The sequence below is a fragment of the Moschus berezovskii genome, chromosome 19 (assembly GCF_049115385.1).
Source record: "Moschus berezovskii isolate FMDL1 chromosome 19, NW_MosBer_1.0, whole genome shotgun sequence".
NCBI lineage: Eukaryota > Metazoa > Chordata > Mammalia > Artiodactyla > Moschidae > Moschus > Moschus berezovskii.
This window is the reverse complement of record NC_142478.1, coordinates 11,286,851-11,308,271: the sequence shown is the minus strand read 5'-3', so window position 1 is coordinate 11,308,271 and position 21,421 is coordinate 11,286,851. Positions and strand designations below refer to the sequence as shown.

The window sequence follows — 21,421 nt, the reverse complement described above, 5'->3', positions numbered from 1 at the left end:
CAAAATAGAAAGCCCAGAGATAAATCCACGCACCTATGGACACCTTATCTTTGACAAAGGAGGCAAGAATATAAAATGGAGAAAAGACAGTCTCTTTAACAAGTGGTGCTGGGAAAACTGGTCAGCCACTTGTAAAAGAATGAAACTAGAACACTTCCTAACACCATACACAAAAATAAACTCAAAATGGATTAAAGAGCTAAATATAAGACCAGAAACTATAAAACTCCTAGAGGAGAACGTAGGCAAAACACTCTCCGACATAAATCACAACAGGATCCTCCATGACCCACCTCCCAGAATATTGGAAATAAAAGCAAAAATAAACAAATGGGACCTAATTAAAATCAAAAGCTTCTGCACAGCAAAGGAAACTATAAGTAACGTGAAAAGACAGCCTTCAGAATGGGAGAAAATAATAGCAAATGAAGCAAATGATAAAGGATTAATCTCCAAAATATACAAGCAGCTCCTGCAGCTCAATTCCAGAAAAATAAATGACCAAATCAAAAAATGGGCCAAAGAACTAAACAGACATTTCTCCAAAGAAGACATAAACATGGCTAACAAACACATGAAGAAATGCTCAACATCCCTCATAATCAGAGAGATGCAAATCAAAACCACAATGAGATACCATTTCACACCAGTCAGAATGGCTGCTTTCCAAAAGTCTACATGTAATAAATGCTGGAGAGGGTGTGGAGAAAAGGGAGCCCTCTTACACTGTTGGTGGGAATGCAAACTAGTACAACCACTATGGAGAACAGTGTGGAGATTCCTCAAAAAACTGGAAATAGAACTGCCATATGATCCAGCAATTGCACTCCTGGGCATACACCCCGAGGAAACCAGAATTGAAAGAGACACATGTACTCTAATGTTCATGGCAGCACTGTTTATAATAGCCAGGACATGGAAGCAACCTAGATGTCCATCTGCAGACGAATGGATAAGAAAGCTTTGGTACATATACACAATGGAGTATTATTCAGCCATTAAAAAAATACATTTGAATCAGTTCTAATGAGGTGGATGAAACTGGAGCCTATTATACAGAGTGAAGTAAGCCAGAAAGAAAAACACCAATACAGTATACTAACGTATATATGTGGAATTTAGAAAGATGCAAATGATAACCCTGTATACGAGACAGCAAAAGAGACACAGATGTATAGAGCAGTCTTTGGGACTCTGTGGGAGAGGGTGAGGGTGGGATGATTTGGGAGAATGGCATTGAAACACGTATGTTGTCATATGTGAAACGAATCACTAGTTCAGGGTCGATGCATGTTATAGGATGCTCGTGGCTGGCATGCGGGGATGACCCAGAGGGAGGATAAAGGGAGGAGGGAGGTGGGAGAGGGGTTCGGGGGGGGAACTTATGTAAACCCGGGGAGAATTCATGTCAATGTATGGCAAAACCAACCAATATAATATTGTAAAATAATTTGCCTCCAATAAAAAATAAATTAAATACCAAAAAACAAACAAACAAACAAAAATAATGTGAATTGAACAAGAGTGAAGAAAGTGAAGAGAGCAAGGAATGTTCTGAATGTTGAGCAAATGCTGATAATTGAGGGAGCTGGGTGGTGAGGAAGCTGGGTTATTCTGGCTATATCTGTATATGTTGAAAGATGTAGGATACATGAAGAGCTGTTATACACTTTCGAGGGAGAAGATTTTGGCCAGAGATTTCATATGCTTTCTAGCTTTATGAAGGGAATAGACTTTCACAGGTAGGTGAGGATTTAAATAATTTTCAACATCTTTTAGATGGACTTTAATAGAAGGACTAATTGAGACCAAGTTTAAGGATGGAAATGTCATGAATTATGGTTTTTCCTTATTCAGCTTGGAGCCCAAACTCAGGAGTCCTGTTGAATTTATGTCGTCAGAAATCAGGCACAGCCTGATTTGCTTCTGTCCTTCACCGTGTTCCTGCTTTTGTTGTTTTCCCTGTCTCAGGAATCCTGTTTCTTGTGCCATGAACTTTAACCCATTGCTTAGACGGTGTTTTTTATTGCCAGGTTGATGTCTGCTAAGATCTTTTAGAATTCTCTCTAAAACTTGCATTTCAGTGCTTCTCTCCTTGCAAGTGGGTTTTAGTTACCTCATGGCAGATCAGAACGGCAATGCAATTACATTCCAGTGGAGCTCAGCACTCTGCAGCCAGTTGTTCTGGGGCACTTTGGTTACACTGGAATTGATCTTATCTGAAGATATTTCTGAGAGTTGCCTCATTCTGTCATCTTAAGTCCCCTGGAATCTAATTCAGCAGTTTTCTAGTGTGACTAACAGGGAACGTAATTCACCATACATTACAGTGGATACTTTCAATGGGTGTATCATTGTTTCGTACCCAAAACCTGCTAGACTCAAAATCCATCATCTAATATTTAAAGTTCTACAACCGAGTCATCCCCTCTCTGCTCTACAGGAGAGAGACACACTTTGCTGTCCCCTCTACGCTGATTAGCCCTTTAGGCCAGGCTCTTCCACACTACTGGGTGTATATGTGTTCAGACGCCAAATGCTAGACAAGAATTCCCTGTTTCCTTTTTCACTTTGTTTCTCACTGAAGGCACTTTAAATGTGCAAAAACACAAACTTGAAGATTGTGGGAGTATACGAATAGTGACTTGGGGTTGTGGGATGAATGAGGGTCATTACCTACATATACTTGAGCAATGATGGGTTCTGTTATCTTCTAGAACTTCCTTATTGGCTAAACTATTTACACAGTTGAATACTGTGATGGGAGTAGTGTTATTTTTTTCCGTTTAACATTAGCAGAGGAGCATAGAGAAACAGATTGGCCATTTTCTTTATGGAGAATTGTGATTGATGCTCTTCTGTGTCTTTTAGACTAATGTTGAATGGCCCAGATCACTCAATTACTCAATCAAGAAAGATGACTAAACTTTCCCAAGCTAACGGTATTTTTCCATCATTCTCTTCATTATCATTTTTCATTCAGACATATGAATATTCTTGAGTTCACTGTGATAAAAATCAATGCATGTAGATGTGTTTAATTTTATTAACCTATACAGTAAGTGAAATGTCTTATAATTCATTGTGCAATTTATGAAATACATATAAATAATGACAGATTATTTTGAGGACATGAATATTCCAAGGACTTAAAAAAATTAATTTTACATGCTTTTTCTAAATTTTCCATAATAAGAATACATTATTTTTATAATCAGAAAAATTGAGTTAGAAGTTCATGTATGTATGTGTAGCTTTTATATTCCCTGTCATCACAATTATGTATTTTAAAAAGCTGAAATTAGAAAATACAGCAGCAAGTTAATGGTAGTTATCTCTTGGGGCCTATTTTATAGGTGATCGTAATCACTCTGTGAATATCTGTTGAGTAAATGAATAAATTTTCTTCTTCATCTTTTCTAAATGTAAGTAGTTTTTTATAATAAACAGATGGCTTCCCTGGTAGTTCGGACAGTAAAGAATCTGCCTGCAAGGCAGGAGACCCAGGTTTGATCCCTGGGTTGGAAAGATCCCTTGGAGAAGAGAATGCAACCCACTCCAGTATTCTTGCCTTTATAATCCCATGGACAGAGGATCCTGGTGGGCTACAGTCCATGGGGTCGCAAAGAATCAGACACCACTGAGCAGCTAACACTACTACTACTACTAGCATCCTTTTTAGGAAAAAAGCAATAAAATGCAACACTGGTCATTGGGCTAAGTCCATAAGAACTAATTTGGCACTCCCTCCCCCCAAGAGAATTAATTGACTCTTACCTAAAATTACCAATAAAAAATTATATCTATTTACAATATTAAATAGTTACCATCCAAACAATTCTGTGTGTTAGCCTTGCTTTTGAACTATTGTTTGAAGCTTTTGTTCTGATTTATGACTTTTATAGGTTATGTGTTGGAGACCCTACATTTCTTGAAATATTTTGGAACCAATGGCTGGAAAACCAGAACACTGTGGTTTCACATCAAAACTCTACCACTTTCTAGCTATGCATTTTAGATATATTGCTTCTTGGTGATTTAGTGTTCTTATGGTGTATGGCCTACTGGGTTTCAACGAGGATTAAATAAGATTATTTAAGTAAATCATTTTGTATAATCCTTTGCATATAGAAAGCATTCAATATACGTGAATTGTAATTGTTATTATTTTTATTTATTTCCAAATAATACAGTATCTGGAGACAGTTCTAGTTCTTTAAACAGATGTTGATTTTTTTTGACTTAAAGAATTCTGATTAACCTCAAACTTAAAACCAGAAATCCAAATCATAATACCAGATTAGTCTTAAACAGTGAACATATATTGAAGAGCACACTTGCTGTGTTCTACAGTGTGGAAAAACCTACTTGTATACATAGGTTGTACATTGTGCAAGCACTTCTTTAAAAAGATAGAAATAGTTCTCTTGACTTCTGCCCATACCTATCACAGTGTATGTATAGTGGTGTAGAGATGTTTTGGGAAATAACTAGGGGGAAAAAATGAGGGATTTCCCTCTAGCTCAGATGGTAAGGAATCTGCCTGCAGTGCAGAAAACCTAGGTTCAGTTCCTGGGTCAGGAAGATCCCCTGGAGAAGGAAATGACAACCCACTCCAGTACTTTTGCCTGGAGAATTCCATAGACAGAGGAGCCTGTCAGGTTACAGTCCATGGGGTCATAAAGAGTCAGACACGACTAAAAGACTAACATACACAAACACAGGAAAAAAAAAGAAAACAATTAGGCAGCAATATCTATTATAAAATTCATCTCCTTCTCATCTCTTCTACACCTTTCCCTCTTCTGCCTTTAAATTTTATTCTTAAAATGTCAAATAAGAGCACACTAGGTGGAGGTTAATATACATTATTATGGAAAGCACAAATGTTTGGTAAATGGTGCCAAACCATCAGCAATTTTTTAGCTGAAAGGTCCTGAGAATTTACTGTTGACTCTCAGGAGTCAACTATATTGACTAGAAAGAAATCGACTCAATGTTCAGCCTGCTCCATGATCCTTTTATGTCTCTATCTTGCGACAGGTTCCTGGTATGTAGTACCACAGCATGAACTTCAGAATATTTACTCAGTGCATGAATATATAAATAGATGAAGTGTTGAGTGTTTCTTTTAAATGAGGTGAGTTGAAATAGTTCATCTTTCAATAGATACGTCAGACTTACTCTGAACAAAGCAGGCCATCATCAAATGGACAGTACGTAATTGTGATGTGAAAGTTTAGAGAGCTGTGTGTGGTTGTCATGGTCACTGATTCCTTCCCATTCACGGATAAAGAATTACAGTTAAAATCATTGGAAGACCTGTATTATTTGCAACATGACCCAGGAAGTAGTTTTCAAAATAAAGTTAACAAGTAGCTGTCAATGTAGATGTTTGCATACCAAATAAAATCTGGGAGTGTCTAAATTTTTTAAGCTGTATCATTCACTATTTTTCCACAATATGCAAAGAATTAAAAGCTAAATAATCTTGTTCACTGGTTGATTTTAAGTTTTAAAAAATCTATATTTATATAGAAATATCTATTCTCAAAATTGTGAAGGCTTTGAAGAGTAAACACAGCTGTAGATTTAGTAGCGCATGATCTATATACTTGTTTAAATTGAGGTTAACTTTAAAGACATTTGACATGTGCTATGCCCTCTAGGGTAATCTTATTTAACAGGTTAATTTATTCTAATATTATATAATCAAAATAAAATTCGGGCAAACTATATTTGAACCAAGATTAACATAATGACATACCTTTAATAGAAAGTCTTATCAGCTCCCTACAATTATCACACGTTCTAATTTGACTGACAGTCAAACAATACAGAGGACAATTATAAAAATTCCAAAGTATTGTGAAAACATTTTTACCTCATTATATTGCAGTCTTGGGGAGAAAAGTCATCATTGTCTCCTAGGGATATGAAATGATTTTCAGCTTAAACAAAATCTACACCTAAAAAGGATCAGTTTTTGTTTTATGTGAAGTTTCATGATGAAATACTATTTCCTACACTTTAATATGTGTGGTTGGAAAAGGAAAGAAATTAAGCTTAAAATAGTCATGCAGAGCGACATATAAAGGGGCCAAAAATGCACAGTCAGAGCTTTCCAAAGAGGTTGGAATTCAACCTGTCCACAGGCAATATGAGATTTTGCATGACCAGACAGCCTTGACTCCAGGCCTCTCCTCACCTCCACTCCCAAGATAGAACAAAAGGGGGAGTGAGTATATTCCTTTCGGTTTTTGATTCAGAAAATATTAGGACAAAAGTAGTAGCCAGTTGTAAAGCTTGAGGAAAACAAAGAAGAAAATAAGACTCATATAAAGGCAGATACAATGGTACTTGTTGGGTTGGCCAAAACATTCCTTGGGGTTTTTCCATAAGATGTTACTTTGCACAGAAAAATTACTTTTCATAAAAAGCTAGGGTGGTTTGGGAAGCATTGTGTGTGGTGGTGGGGGTGGGGGGTGATACGCCTGATGCAACTCTGAACTTGAATCATCATCATCGTCAGAGTAACTGTTAAGGGCATGACCTTGAGCTGGCTGTTTAGCCTCTGCACCCTCAGATCCTCAATTCAAATGATATGTTTTTAATACCTCCTAAATGACTCCCCATAACAATGGAAAGGGAATTGGGCAACATGACACATAGTGATACTTCCAGGACTTAGATATTGTCTTTACAAGTGGTGGTGGTGGGGGTGTGAGCTCAACATGTTTGACTCTTTGAGACTCCATAGACTATGGCCCACAAGGCTCCCCTGTACATGGAATTCTCCAGGCAAGAATACTGGAGCGGGTTGCCATTTCCTACTCCAGGGGATCTTCCCAACCCAGGGATCAAACCTACATCACTGGCATCTTCTGCATCAGCAGGGGGATTCTTTATCACTAGCGCCACCTGGGATGGCAAAAATATTGTACTTACAAGTAATTTTATAAATTGCTGTAAAAAATATGCCAAGATAATAAAAATTGCTATATTAAAGAAACTGAACTCTTAACAATATTTTCCTATTTTATAACTTTAGATTTTCTAAAAATCTTTATGTTCAGATTATACATAAAAATACCATTGTCTAGTACACTGATGGAGAAGGAAATGGCAACCCACTCCAGTGTTCTTGCCTGGAGAATCCCAGGGACGGGGGAGCCTGGTGGGCTTCCGTCTATGGGGTCACACAGAGTCGGACACGACTGAAGTGACTTAGCAGCAGCAGCAGCAGCAGCAGTACACTGAAGTTGATCACTATATAATGAAGTAGTGCATACTTCTTATAACAAAGGTAATGATTTTTCAGTTATACATACATAAATACTCTTTCAGATTCTTTCCCATTATAGGTTATTACAAAATATTGAACCTAGTTTCCTGTGCTGTGCAGTAGGTCTTTGTTATTTACCTGTTTTATATATAATAGTGTGCATATGTTAACTCCCACCTCCTAATTTACCCCTTCCCCCTTCCCCTTCGGTAACTATAAGTGTGTTTTCTATGTCTGTGAGTCTATTCTGGTTTTATAAGTAAGTTCATTTGTATCATTTTTTTTAAGATTTCACATATAAATGATATCACATGATATCTATCTTTCTCTGACTTCAACAAGTATACTGCTTTTAATTGTTGTCATTTAGAAGGACTGGTTATGTGTATTGTGAATGTGAGCATGTCATAACTTTAAAGGCATCCTCACAGTTCTCAAAAGATGTCGGGAGTGTCTGCACTTCAGACACTCAGAGGAGCTCAGGCTCCTCTCACGTGAGAAGCCCCTTCTACGCCCTCCTCTCAAGACTGCTTAGCAGAGCAACTGAGAACTCAGCACGTGCTTGTTTCACACCATTCACCACTTTATAGCTTCTACTATAGTTATTTATGTATATAAATCATTTCCCCAGCTAAATCATAAACACACAAGAGGGAAGACAGTCTATTTACTTTTGAAACATCCTCAAATTTATCACAGAGTATTGAACACAAGGTACTCAATAAAGATTTGTGGAGGGACTGAATAGGCTCTTATTATCTTGGATTTCTGCCTCTATTCTGGTTAAATTATATTTTATTAAATTTAAAATGCTAAATATTAAAGAACAGTGTCATACTATATTACATCCATATCACGGTAATCTCTGAGTGAATTCAGAGAGAGTAAACAAAAGGTATTTTGATATGTAAAAGATGAAAAAAATGACTCAACTGCTATAGTAATACTTTGCATATACATTCATAAAACAAATAGTTATGCATAAATGCTTACTATGTGATAAGGAATTTTAGTGTGGAAATAAGGAATATGGTCTCAATAGCTAATAGCACTACCAGAGAAAAAGATATGAAGGTTCCTGAAAAAGTTAAAAATAGAATCAATGTCTAGAAATTCCATAGCTTGGTATTTATCTGAGGGAAAAGAAAAAAAACTAACTCAAAACTATGGGTCCCCCCATATTCACTGTGGTACTATTTGCAATAGCTAAGACATGGAAATACCCACATGCCCATCAATGGATACAGAGATAAAAAATTCCATACAAGAGAATATTGTGTGTGTGCTCAGTCGTATCCGACTCTTTGTGACCCCATGGACTGTAGCTCACCAGGCTCCTCTGTCCATGGAATTCTCTAGGCAACAATACTGGAGTGAGTAACCATTCCCTTCTTCAGGGTATCTTTCCAACACAGGAATTGATTCCAGGTCTCCTGCTTTGCAGGATTTTTTGCCATCTGAGCCAATATCATTCAGCCATAAAGCAAAGGGAATTTTGCCACTTGCAACAATATGGTTGTACCATGAGGTCATAATACTGAGAGGGAGTGACATAAATCAGCCAGAAAATAACAAATATCATAGGATTACACTTATATATGGAATAAAACAAAAAAGTGAATTCATAGATAAAGAGAATAGATTGGTGTTTGCCAGAGGTAGGGAGGTGGGTAAATGGGAGACGGTAATCAAAGGTACAAACTTCCAGTTATGAAATAAATCATGGGGATGTAATGTAGAGTTTGGTGATTATTCTTAAACACTATAATATATATTTTATACTTACTAAGAAGGTAGATCTTGTCTTGTCACAAGAAAAAGAATTTGTAACTATATTATCATGATAACTAGATCTATTGTGTTAATCTTTCTACAATACATATAATAAAAATATCAATTCATTATATTGTACTCCTGAGACGAATATATTATATGCCAATTATATCCCAGTAAGAAAAAAATAGTCTTGTACTAAGTTGTGCAGAAGAATTCAGTAAAAAAGAACTTAAAGTTAGTTCCAACATCTGGACTCCTTCATGCTCTCCCTGCTGCCTTACACTCTCTTCTGTTTTGTATTTAGTAACTGTAACCTAGCCTGAGAATAAACTGATACATCACCATCTTTATAAAATCATCTCTAACACTGCCAGACACAGTCATTCTCTTTTCCTAGGTTCATGGTCTTGTTGCTGTCGTTCAGTTGCTCAGTCATGTCTGAGTTTTGAGACCCATGGACTGCAGCACACCAGGCTTCCCTGTCCTTCACCATCTCCAGGAGCTTGCTAAAACTCATGTCCATTGACTCAGTGATGCCATCCAACCGTCTCATTCTCTGTCATCCCCTTCTCCTCCTGCCTTCTATCTTTTCAGGGTCTTTTCTAATGCAGTGTCAGCTCTTCGCATCAGGTGGCCAAAATATTGGAGCTTCAGCATCAGTCCCTCCAATGAATATTCAGGACTGATTTCCCTTAGGATAGACATTATTGCAGTCCAAGGGACTCTCAAGAGTCTTCTCCAACACCAGAGTTCAAAAGCATCAAATCTTTGGCAGTCAGCTTTCTTTATGTTCCAACTCACACATCCATACATGACTACTGGAAAAACCAGAACTTCAACTATATGGATCTTTGTTGGCAAAGTAATGTCTCTGCTCTTTAACATGTTGTCTAGATTTGTCATAGATTTTCTTCCAAGGAAATGATCAAACACCAAATGGCAATAGTGAAGATTGACATATTAGGAATCAGTGAACTAAAATGGATGGGAATGAGCAAATTTTGATCATTATATCTACTAATGTGGGAAAGAATCCCTTAGAAGAAATGGAGTGGCCCTCATAGTCAACAAAAGAGTCTGAAATGCATTACTTGGGTGCAATCTAAAAAACGACAGAATGATCTCTGTTCATTTCCAAGGCAAAGCATTCAATTATGCCCCAACCACAAATGCTGAAGAAGCTGAAGTTGAACAGTTCTATGAAGACCTACAAGACCTTCTACAACTAACACCAAAAAAAAAATGTCCTTTTCATCATGTGGGACTGGAATGCAAAAGTAGGGAGTCAAGAGATTCCAGAAGTAACAGGTAAGTTTGGAGTACTTAATGAAGTACAAAATGATGTTCTTGGAGTACAGAATGAAGCCAGGAAAAGGCTAACAGTTTTGACAAGAGAATGTACTGGTCACAGCAAACACCCTCTTCCAACAATACAAGAGACAACTCTACACATGGACATTGCCGAGTGGTCAATATCGAAATCAGATTGATTTGCAGCCGAAGATGGAGAAGCTCTATACAGTCAGCAAAAACAAACATTTCTTTACTAACAAAGGTCTGTATAGTCAAAGCTATAGTTTTTCCAGTAGTCTTGTATGGATGTGAATGTTGGATCATAAAGAAAGCTGAGCACCAAAGAACTGATGCTTTTGAACTGGTATTGGAGAAGACTCTTGAGAGTCCATTGAACTGCAAAGAGATCAAACCAGTCAATCCTAAAGGAAATCAATCCTGAATATTCACTGATGGGACTGATACTGAAGCTGAAGCTCCAATACTTTAGCCACCTGATGTGAAGAGTTGACTCATTGGAAAAGACCCTAATGCTGGGAAAGATTGAAAGCAGGAGGAGAAGGGGATGACACAGGATGAGATGGTTGGATGGCATCACCGACTCGATGGACATGAGTTTGAGCAAGCTCATGGAATTGGTGATGGACCGGGAAGCCTGGCATGCTGCAGTCCATGGGGTTGAAAAGAGTCAGACACAGCTGAGCGATTGAACTGAACTTCTTCCAAGGAGCAAGCGTCTTTTAATTTCATGACTGCAGTCACCATCTGCAGTGATTTTGGAGACCAAGAAAATAAAGTCGGTCTCTGTTTCCACTGTTTCCCCATCTATTTACCATGAAGTGATGTGACCAGATGCCATGATCTTAGTTTTTTAGATATTGAGTTTTTAGCCAGCTTTTTCACTCTCCTCTTTCACTTTCATCCAGAGGCTCTTTAGTTCCTCTTCACTTTCTACCATAAGGGTCGTGTCATCTGCCTATCTTAGGTTATTTATATTTCTCCCTGCAATCTTGATTCCAGCTTGTGCTTCATCCAGCCTGGCATTTTGCATGATGTACTCTGCATATAGTTTAAATAAGCAGGGTGACAAGATATATCCTAGGTTCATAATTATGCTTAATTGCTTCCGGTAAGTCAACTACCATGTACCTTTGTTTCTTTCTGCGCCTATGTTGAGAATAACTTTTCCCCACAATATTGCTTCCCTGGTGGCTCAGATGATAAATAATCTGCCTTCAATGCAGGAGACCCAGGTTCAATCCCTGGGTTGGGAAGATTCCCATGGAGAAGGGAATGGCTACCACTGCAGTAATCTTGCCTGGAGAATTCTATGGACAGGGGAGCCTGGTGGGCTACAGTCCATGGGGTTGCAAAGAGTTGGATATGATTGAGCAACTAACACTTTTACTTTCAACAGTTCTACATCTATGTAGCAAGTTAATACTAGAACTTTTTATACCTCTGTAACGAGGCAGTTACAGTTCTATAGCCATGTTGATGGCTCAACAGGTAAAGAATCTGCCTGCAGTGCAGGAGACACAGGAGATGCGGGTTCAATCCCTGGGTAGGGAAGATACCCTGGAGGAGGAAATGGCAACCCACTTCAGTATTCTTGCTGAAAGATCCATGGACAGGGAAATCTGGTGGGTACAGCCCAAAGGGTTGCAGTGGAGTGTATAGGACTGAAAGAGCAAGCACACAACCATACTGACAAGTAGCCCCCAGAGCCAATATTACACCTGCTTTATCAGCCAGTGGAAACTCACCTCAGGAAACACACTTCTGAAAGCCAACCAGTCAGTGAGAGGTTCTACTTTCGATAGTCAACCAAAGAACAAAAGTTTCACTCTAGTAATACATTCTCTGAAGACCAGTCAATCAGCAACCCAGTCTTTCCTGAGCAAGCACACTCAATCCTATGTCATTTTGCTTCCACTGCTAAAAACTACTAATCACTGACCTGTATGCTCTGTAACAAATTTCCCCAAAACTAGAAGCTTAGAGCAACAGACTCACATAGTGAGTCAGGAATCTGGAGTGGGCTTTCTGGGTGGGTCAGGCCAGGGTTTCTCATGAAGTTACAGTCAAGCTATCACTGGAGCTGCAATCAACCTTGCAGAAGTTACCATGGTGCTGGAGGTTTCACCTCCATGCCACTCTATGCACATAGACCTCAATTCCTCACTGGCTACAGCACATGGCCTCATTTCATCAGCACGTAGACCTCTCAACAGGGCTGCTGGGGTGTCTCCATGACATGGTAGTGAGCTTTCCTGGGTAGCTAATCCAAGCAAGGGCAAGGGAGAAGCCAAAAGTCTTCTACGATGACTTAGCTTCAAAAGTAACATAGCATCACTTTGCTGTGTCCTGTTGGCAAGAAATACCAACTCTGATATAATGTGTATATTTCCACGAGGGCATGAATACCAAGAGGCCCAGATCATTAGGGTCATCTTAGGGGCTGGATACACTCTTCCCAAAAAATTTTAATAATACCAAGTCTGCTTTGCTCAGAGACCGTTTGACCAGCATGACTCTACCTTCTTAGATTGACAATGACCTCAGTTTTGAGCTTTTAATTCAGATATTGAGTATTACTGTCATCCTTTGTCATTTATAGATGTTCTTCCAAGATTTTTTTTGAAGATCCTCATTTGATAGCATTCTATTTGACTCACGGACCAATAGGGTGCTCACTGGGACTGACTGAACCAAAATCTGATAGCATTTTAGATCTGCTAGAATGTGAACACTTCTAGGGAAGGGATTGATCCTTGTTTCTCAATTTTGTTGAAAAGCATATCATCAGTTCAGTTCAGTTCAGTTCAGTCGCTCAGTCGTGTCCGACTCTTTGCGACCCCATGAATCACAGCACGCCAGGCCTCCCTGTCCATCACCAACTCCCGGAGTTCACTCAAACTCATCTCCATCGAGTAGGTGATGCCATCCAGCCATCTCATTCTCTGTCGTCCCCTTCTCCTCCCGCCCCCAATCCTTCCCAGCATCAGAGTCTTCCAATGAGTCAACTCATCGCATGAGGTGGCCAAAGTATTGGAGTTTCAGCTTTAGCATCAGTCCTTCCAATGAACACCCAGGATCGATCGCCTTTAGAATGGACTGGTTGGATCTCCTTGAAGTCCAAGGGACTCTCAAGAGTCTTCTCCAGAACCACAGTTCAAAAGCATCGATTCGTCGGCGCTCAGCTTTCTTCACAGTCCAATTCTCACAACCATACATGACCACTGGAAAAACCATAGCCTTGACTAGACGGACCTTTGTTGGCAAAGTAATGTCTCTGCTTTTTAATAAACTATCAAGGTTGGTCATAACTTTCCTTCCAAGGAGTAAGTGTCTTTTAATTTCATGGCTGCAATCAGCATCTGCAGTGATTTTGGAGCCCCAAAAAATAAAGTCTAACACTGTTTCCACTGTTTTTCCATCTATTTCCATGAAGTGATGGGACCAGATGGCATGATCTTAGTTTTCTGAATGTTGAGCTTCAAGCCAACCTTTTCACTCTCCTCTTTCACTTTCATCAAGAGGCTTTTGAGTTCCTCTTCACTTTCTGCCATAAGAGTGGTGTCATCTGCATATCTGAGGTTGCTGATATTTCTCCCGGCAATCTTGATTCCAGCTTGTGCTTCTTCCAGCCCAGCGTTCCTCATGATGTACTCTGCATATAATTTAAATAAGCAAGGTGACAATATACAGCCTTGACGTACTCCTTTTCCTGTTTGGAACCAGTCTGTTGTTCCATGTTGTTCTGACTGTTGCTTCCTGACCTGCATACAGGTTTCTCAAGAGGCAGGTCAGGTGGTCTGGGATTCCCATCTCTTTCAGAATGTTCCACAGTTTATTGTGATCGACACAGTCAAAGGCTTTGGCATAGTCAATGAAGCAGAAATAGATGTTTTTCTGGAACTCTCTTGCTTTCTCCATGATCCAGCGGATGTTGGCAATTTGATCTCTGGTGCCTCTGCCTTTTCTAAAACCTGCTTGAACATCTGGGAGTTCATGGTTCACATATGCAAAGATGGGCTTGGTAAAGGACAGAAATGGTATGGACCTAACAGAAGCAGAATATATTAAGAAGAGGTGGTAAGAATACACAGAAGAACTGTACAAAAATGATCTTCACGACCAAGATAATCACGATAACGTGATCACTGACCTAAAGCCAGTCATCTTGGAATGTGAAGTCAAGTGGGCCTTAGAAAGCATCACTATGAACAAAGCTAGTGGAGGTGATGGAATTCCAGTTGAGCTCTTTCAAATCCTGAAAGATGATGCTGTGAAAGTGCTGCACTCAATATGCCAGCAAATTTGGAAAACTCAGCAGTGGCCACAGGCCTGGAAAAGGTCAATTTTCATTCCAATCCCAAAGAGAGGCAATGCCAAAGAATGCTCAAACTACCGCACAATTGCACTCATCTCCCACACTAGTAAAGTCATGCTCAAAATTCTCCAAGCCAGGCTTCAGCAATATGTGAACCGTGAACTCCCAGATGTTCAACTATATTACAGACACCCAATTAATTCTTGTTAGATAAATAGATGAAGAAGTCAAACAATGAAACCATGATCCTACAATTTTTATTTTACAAACTAAACAGTAAAGTATCAGGTGATAGGTTGTTTTAAATGTACAACACACATTTCCTTTAACATATGGATCTGATGACTTATCTTAATGTCTTCTTCCTCAATGCTTCCAACCTGCTTGGTGAAACTGGGGTTGAGGGAATGGGAAACACATCTCTAATTTTATCACTGAAGTTCATGGAAAAAAATCAAATTCACATCAGACACACCCAGTCCATTAAATGAGGAAAATCTAATTCATCATTCTAAAGAATTCTTAGTAATTTGACAAAAACTTTAACCAGATACAATATAGCAATCATTTTTACCTTTCTGTTGGATTATTCTTTTGAGTATACTAAATGTTGAAAATTTTAACCAACTGAACCATATAAAAATGACATTTTTCTTAGCAGCAATTATCACATTCACATCACTTGCCCTTAATGTGGAAAATTAAAGAATATGAATGTAGAGGTTGCTGGAAGTTTATAGTTGGTAAAGGGAGATCCATGGGGATATAGCCAAACAATTTTTCAAGTTCAGGTGACTTGAAAAATTTCAAGTGACTACATGATTCTCCTCTAGAAAGAAGATATTCTATAGGTAAATCACAACATTGAACTAGCCATAGTACATTCAAAATTATCCAAATAATAATAGACTATTTCCTATACTTGAACAGATAAAAGTAATATAAAGTATATGGAGTGCTTTTCAAATCAGGTTTTATTTGGGTTTTCCTTTATATAATAACCTTAGAGAATTCCTCAAAGAATGGGTTCAACACTCAACTGAGTTTTGACAAGAGCAATAAATGTCCATATTCTAAATAAGTTAAGTGAAATCAGGACAAGTCAGGGTACAAAATTTAAGAAGTCAAAATAAATTACATATGGCTAATAGTTACAAGAAAATATGCCATAAAAAGGAGATTAAAAATGATTGTTAGAAATCCAAGTAAATGCTGAGATATGTATTTTAAAAGTCTCAAAAAGTGAAAATATATAAGCAGAACCCATAGTAGCTAGGCTTATATTCACAATAAATCAGATTTATTGGATTATTAAATCTTAGTCTGAGTTCCATCACTTAAAACAAATGAGAAAATGTGGGAAATGTTTAGAGAGAAGTGCCAAAAGACATTACGGATTAGGAGAGCTTCTGAGGAACAATATTTTTAAAGGAATATTTTTTAGAACAAAGAAAAAGTCTTAATCATTCAGGCATAGCATCTATATTTTGGAAAGTGAAATAGTTACAACTGCAATAAGGAATGTAAGAAAAGAAAATCTTATGTTGCAATGTAGACAATTTTGATTATCAAAAACCAGACCTGACTGTCAAGGACAACTGAGTAATTGCCACAGTCTAAAAGATAGGAAAGATTCTCATTTGGCTAATGTACGTTAGATCTTGCCTGAAGGCTGTGGAATAAACTGAAGGGCATAAAAAGATAACTTGTCCTCATAATAGGATAACAATAGCGAATAGGTTCCAATAGTACTTATAAAACTTAAATAACCATATATCAAGGTAAGTAAAATTTACAACATGAAGGGCTCAAAATGCTGTGTGAAATAGTAGTAGAAGTAGAGGTCTTTGCTCATTACTTGGAATCTGAACTAATTAGAAATCTTACATTAATATAACAATATGATTTCAGTTAAGAATGGACCATTGGCTTGAGAAAGTAGCTTAATCATTCATTTGTATCCCCTAAATTATTTTCTTGAAAGACAATGGCTAACCTACCCCTTTCAAGGTATTCCCATTAGAATTCCACAGGCTCTTTAATGTAACCTACAGCTTCCAAGTTGGACATTCACCAAAGTCACAGAAACTTAATGAAGGAGAGGAACAAGTTCAGTGTATCTGTGACAGGCCAGAAGGTCAGTGAGCTCAAGGACAAACAACTCATAAGCAAAGACAATCAAAAGCATGTTAAAAGACTAGCCTTCCAAAATAAGCTTTCTGAAAACAAGTTTGACAAGACATATGCTCCTGAAAACAAATTCAGACTTTTTCTTTTTTACTTCATTGATGTTGTAAGACTACAAAATTATGATTCAGAAGAAATAATTTGTGCATATTAAGGAATTTGAAATTATGACTTATGCAGCATTCCAGTTACATTCAAGCTAATGTGCTAGGAATTCTGGGATGTAAAATATGGAAATACCAAATATTTTTAGAGTATGTGTGATCTTAATATTACATAATTTGTTAGCAGCCCATGCCATTTATAGAGCATTCAGTAACTCTGTTATCTACTCCTCAGTTCTTGCTGATGATACATCTCTAAATCTACAGAGTGAAAACGATAAACAGGAGTGCTACATTATGGAGTATTAATGTTGAAAAATGTAATAAATTCCCAGAGTTATCTCCCCTAAAATGTTTATAGTCAAGGAGTTACTGAGTTTTAGAAGGCACTTCTATAATAGACTAATCTTTTTCAAGGCAAATGCTGTAAATTCTATTGTCAATCAATTTAATAACAACTGCAATTTTAAAAGATACAAGGCCCTGGTCACTTAAACTGAAAAGGGGAAAGACAGCATAAAACTTCAGAAGATGGAGTCTTTAACTTATAAGGCCACTTGCATATCTCCCTTCTGTATGTTTTACTTGGACCAAATGTTCACAAATGGACTCTAAACAATGAACACAAATCTTTTAGAATGATAGGCTAGCTCTAAACAATGATGCAAATTTTTTAGAATGATAGGCTAATTTTCAAGGGGGAAATTGCCGAGAGAAAATAAATTGCAATCAGGATCTTAGTTCATCTCATAGAACCTAAAGCCTCAACTTTCTTTTTCATAATTTTCTTTCTTTTGTTTCCTCTTCTTTCTCCATGCTATCTTTTAGACTGAGCACTTAAATACACCTTTATATGCACAAACCAAATGAGATCACATTTAATTTGTGACTCTCTGTAGATATCTCTAACATACTAGTTTTAAAACTTAAAGAGAATCACCTTTCAAAATAATTCCCAAAATACCAATTTCACTATTTTAGTTCTTTAAATTTATGTTTTCAACTTTATTTTTATAGCTTCATTGACATGTAAATGAAAAACTACACATACTTAAAGTGTATAATTTGACAAATTTTGACATATGTTTACACCCATGGGACCATCCCCCATAACCACAATCAAGTTAATAAACACTTCTATTATCTATTGTAATCCATCAGGTCTCACTTCATTTCCCACACCCATTCCAGGTAACCACAGATCCGTCATGGGCCTAGTTTATTTGCAACTTCTAGACTTTAATATAAACAGAATCATACTCTTGTACTCTTTTTGTCTGAGTATTTCCAGCATAACTCATTTGAGATTCAGTCATGTTGTTTGTTAAATGTACTGTACACTGTCAGTGGGCTCCCAGGTGACGCTAGAGGTAAAGAACCTGCCTGCCAATGCAGGAGACCTAAGAGATGTGGGCTGGATCCTGGGTCAGCAAGATCCCCAGGAGGAGGCCATGGCAACCCACTCTAGTATTCTTGCCTATAGAATACCATGGACAGAGGAACCAGGCAAGCTATGGCCTATAGTGTCACAAAGAGGCAGACACAACTGAAGCGACTTAGCACACATGCACACATACCTTTGAGTCTGGCTTCTTTCACTTAACACGATGCATTTAAAATTCATCCGTGTTATTGTATCAATTGCTCATTCCTTTTTATTGCTTGATAGCACTTCATTGTATGAAGTGAAGTGAAGTGAATTTGCTCAGTCGTGTCCGACTCTTTGTGACCCCATGGACTGTAGCCTACTAGGCTCCTCTGTCCATAGGATTTTCCAGGCAAGAGTACTGGAGTGGGTTGCCATTTCCTTCTCCAGAGGATCTTCCTGACCCAGGGATCGAACCCGGGTCTCCCACTTCATTTTATAAATGTTAACAAATTTTGATTATTCATTCACTAGCTGAAGAACATTTGTGTTGTTCCAGCTTTTGGAAATTATGATTAATCAGCTATATATATTCATTATAGGTTTTCATGTGAACAAATAAATACTTTCATTCCTCTTGCATAATTACCTTTGTGTAGGAAAGCTAGGTTTTATGGTTCAGTTCAGTTCAGTCGCTCAGTCGTGTCCGACTCTTTGCGACCCCATGAATCACAGCACGCCAGGCCTCCCTGTCCATCACCAACTCCCGGAGTTCACTCAAACAAGGTTTTATGGTTAGAGCATATTAATTTATAAGAAAGCATCAAAATCTTTAGAAACTGGTTGTACAATTTAGCATTTCCACTAGCAATGTATGAATGTGCCAGTTATTCCACATTCTTGCTAGATTTGGAATTATCAGATTTTTCAATTTTATTTTAGGCATTCTAATAAATGAGTGGTAGTATGACATTTTGGCTTTTATATGTATTTTCCTATTGATTAATGATTCTGGTTATCTTTTAATGTGCTTATTTGCATCTATATATTTTCTCTGGTTTATTTGGTTTCCCAAAATACAAAGCTAACTCACAGAAGGATAGTCTTTTTGACGAGCAGTGCTAGCACATTTGAATATCAATATGTTAGATACCTTGAGTCATGTATAAAATATAATTCAAAAAAACATACATTGAAATATAAAATTTAAAACTATAAAGTTTCTAGAAGAAAATCTTTTGACTAAAGGTCTAACTAATATTTCTTGCATATGACAGTAAAAGCATCATCCTTAATTGTGATAAACTTGACTTTATCAAAATTAAAATCCTCTGCTGTTCAGAAGAAAGGGAAAGAAAACGAAAAAACAAGTCACAGACTGGGGGAAAATATTACAAAGCATATGTATGTTAAAGAGTTTATATTCAGAATATTGAAACATCTCTCAACAATTGAGAACAATGGCAAAAAATATATAAATATGGCAAAAAGTTTTGATAAGCACTTCACCAAGGAAGATACAAAAGTGACAAATACATGAAAATATGCTGTATATCATTGTCTACTTGTTGTTGTTGTTCAGTTGCTAAGTCGTGCCTGACTCTTTGCAACCCCATGGACTGCAGCCCGCCAGGCTTCCCTGTCCTTCATCATCTCCTGGAGTTTGCTCCAACTCATGTCCATTGAGTCAGCGATGCCATCCAACCATCTCGTCCTCTGTCGTGCTATTCTCCTGCATTTAATCTTTCCCAGCATCAGGGTCTTTTCCAATGAGTCAGCTCTTCACATCATGTGGCCAAAGTATTAGAGCTTTGGCATCATTACTTCCAGTAAATATTCAGGGTTGATTTCCTTTAAGATTGACTGATTTGATCTTGCTGTCCAAGGGAATCTCAAGAGTTTTCTTCAGCACCACAATTTGAAGGCGTCAGTTCTTTGGTGCTCAGCCTTCTTTATAGTCAAACTCTCACATTCATACATGACTATTGGAAAAACCATCGCTTTGATTGTTTGGGCCTTAGATGGCAAAGTGACGTCTTTGCTTTTTAATACACTATCTAGGTTTGTCATAGCTTTCCTTCCAAGGAGCAAGTGTCTTTTAATTTCATGGCTAGAGTCACTGTCTGCAGTGATTTTGGCACCCAAGAAAATAAAATCTGTCACTGCTTCCACTTTTTGCCTATCAATTTGCCATGGAGTGATGGGACTGGATGCCATGATCTTAGTTTTTTGAATATTGAGTTTTAAACCCATTCCCTTCCATTTTAGTTCACTGTTTCCTAAGATGTCAATGCTCACTCTTGCCATCTCTTGCTTGACCATGGCCAAATCACCTTGATTCATGGACCAATTAATGTTCCAGGTTCCTATGCAATATTGTTCTTTACAGCATCAGACTTTATTTTCACCACCAGAAACATCCACAAATGGGTGCTGTTTCTGCTCTGGCCCAGCCATTTCATTGTTTCTGGAGCTATTAGTAACTGCCCTCTGCTTCTCCCTAGTAGTATATTGGACTCCAAACTGGGGTGCTCATCTTCCTAAATGATGAATGTCATATCTTTTTGCCTTATCATACTGTTCACGGGATGCAGGTGGCAAGAATACTGGAGTGATTTGCCATTCCCTCATCCAATGGACCGTGTTTGGTCAGAACTCTCCACTATGACCTGTCCATCTTAGGTGGCCCTGCATGGCATGGCCCATAGTTTCATTGAGTTATGCAAGCCCATTGGCCATGACATTGAATCACTGTCTATTGGAGAAATGCAAATTAAAACCACAATGAAATACCAATTCATATCACTTAGAATGGCTAAAATTAAAATAACTGATTATAGTGAGTAGTGATACAGCTATGGAACAAAAGTCACTCTCATATTTCTACTGACAGGAAATATGGAATGGCATAACCACTTTGGAAATAAGTTTAGACAAGAGAAATGAAAACATATGTCTATACACAGCCCTGTACATGAATGCTTATAGCAGTTTTCCTTGTAGGATCACATTAAAAATACATATATATATATATATATCCATCATCTGGTGAATGGATTAACACAGTACTTCCA

The 21,421-nt window shown here is 37.8% G+C and overlaps 1 protein-coding gene across 2 annotated transcripts in view; it reads right to left on the bottom strand.

The window, feature by feature from the left end:
* The window catches only part of IQCM (IQ motif containing M), a 472,445-nt gene that overhangs the window by 71,475 nt on the left and 379,549 nt on the right, over nucleotides 1-21,421 (bottom strand). The gene's annotated exons all lie outside the window — the stretch shown is intronic.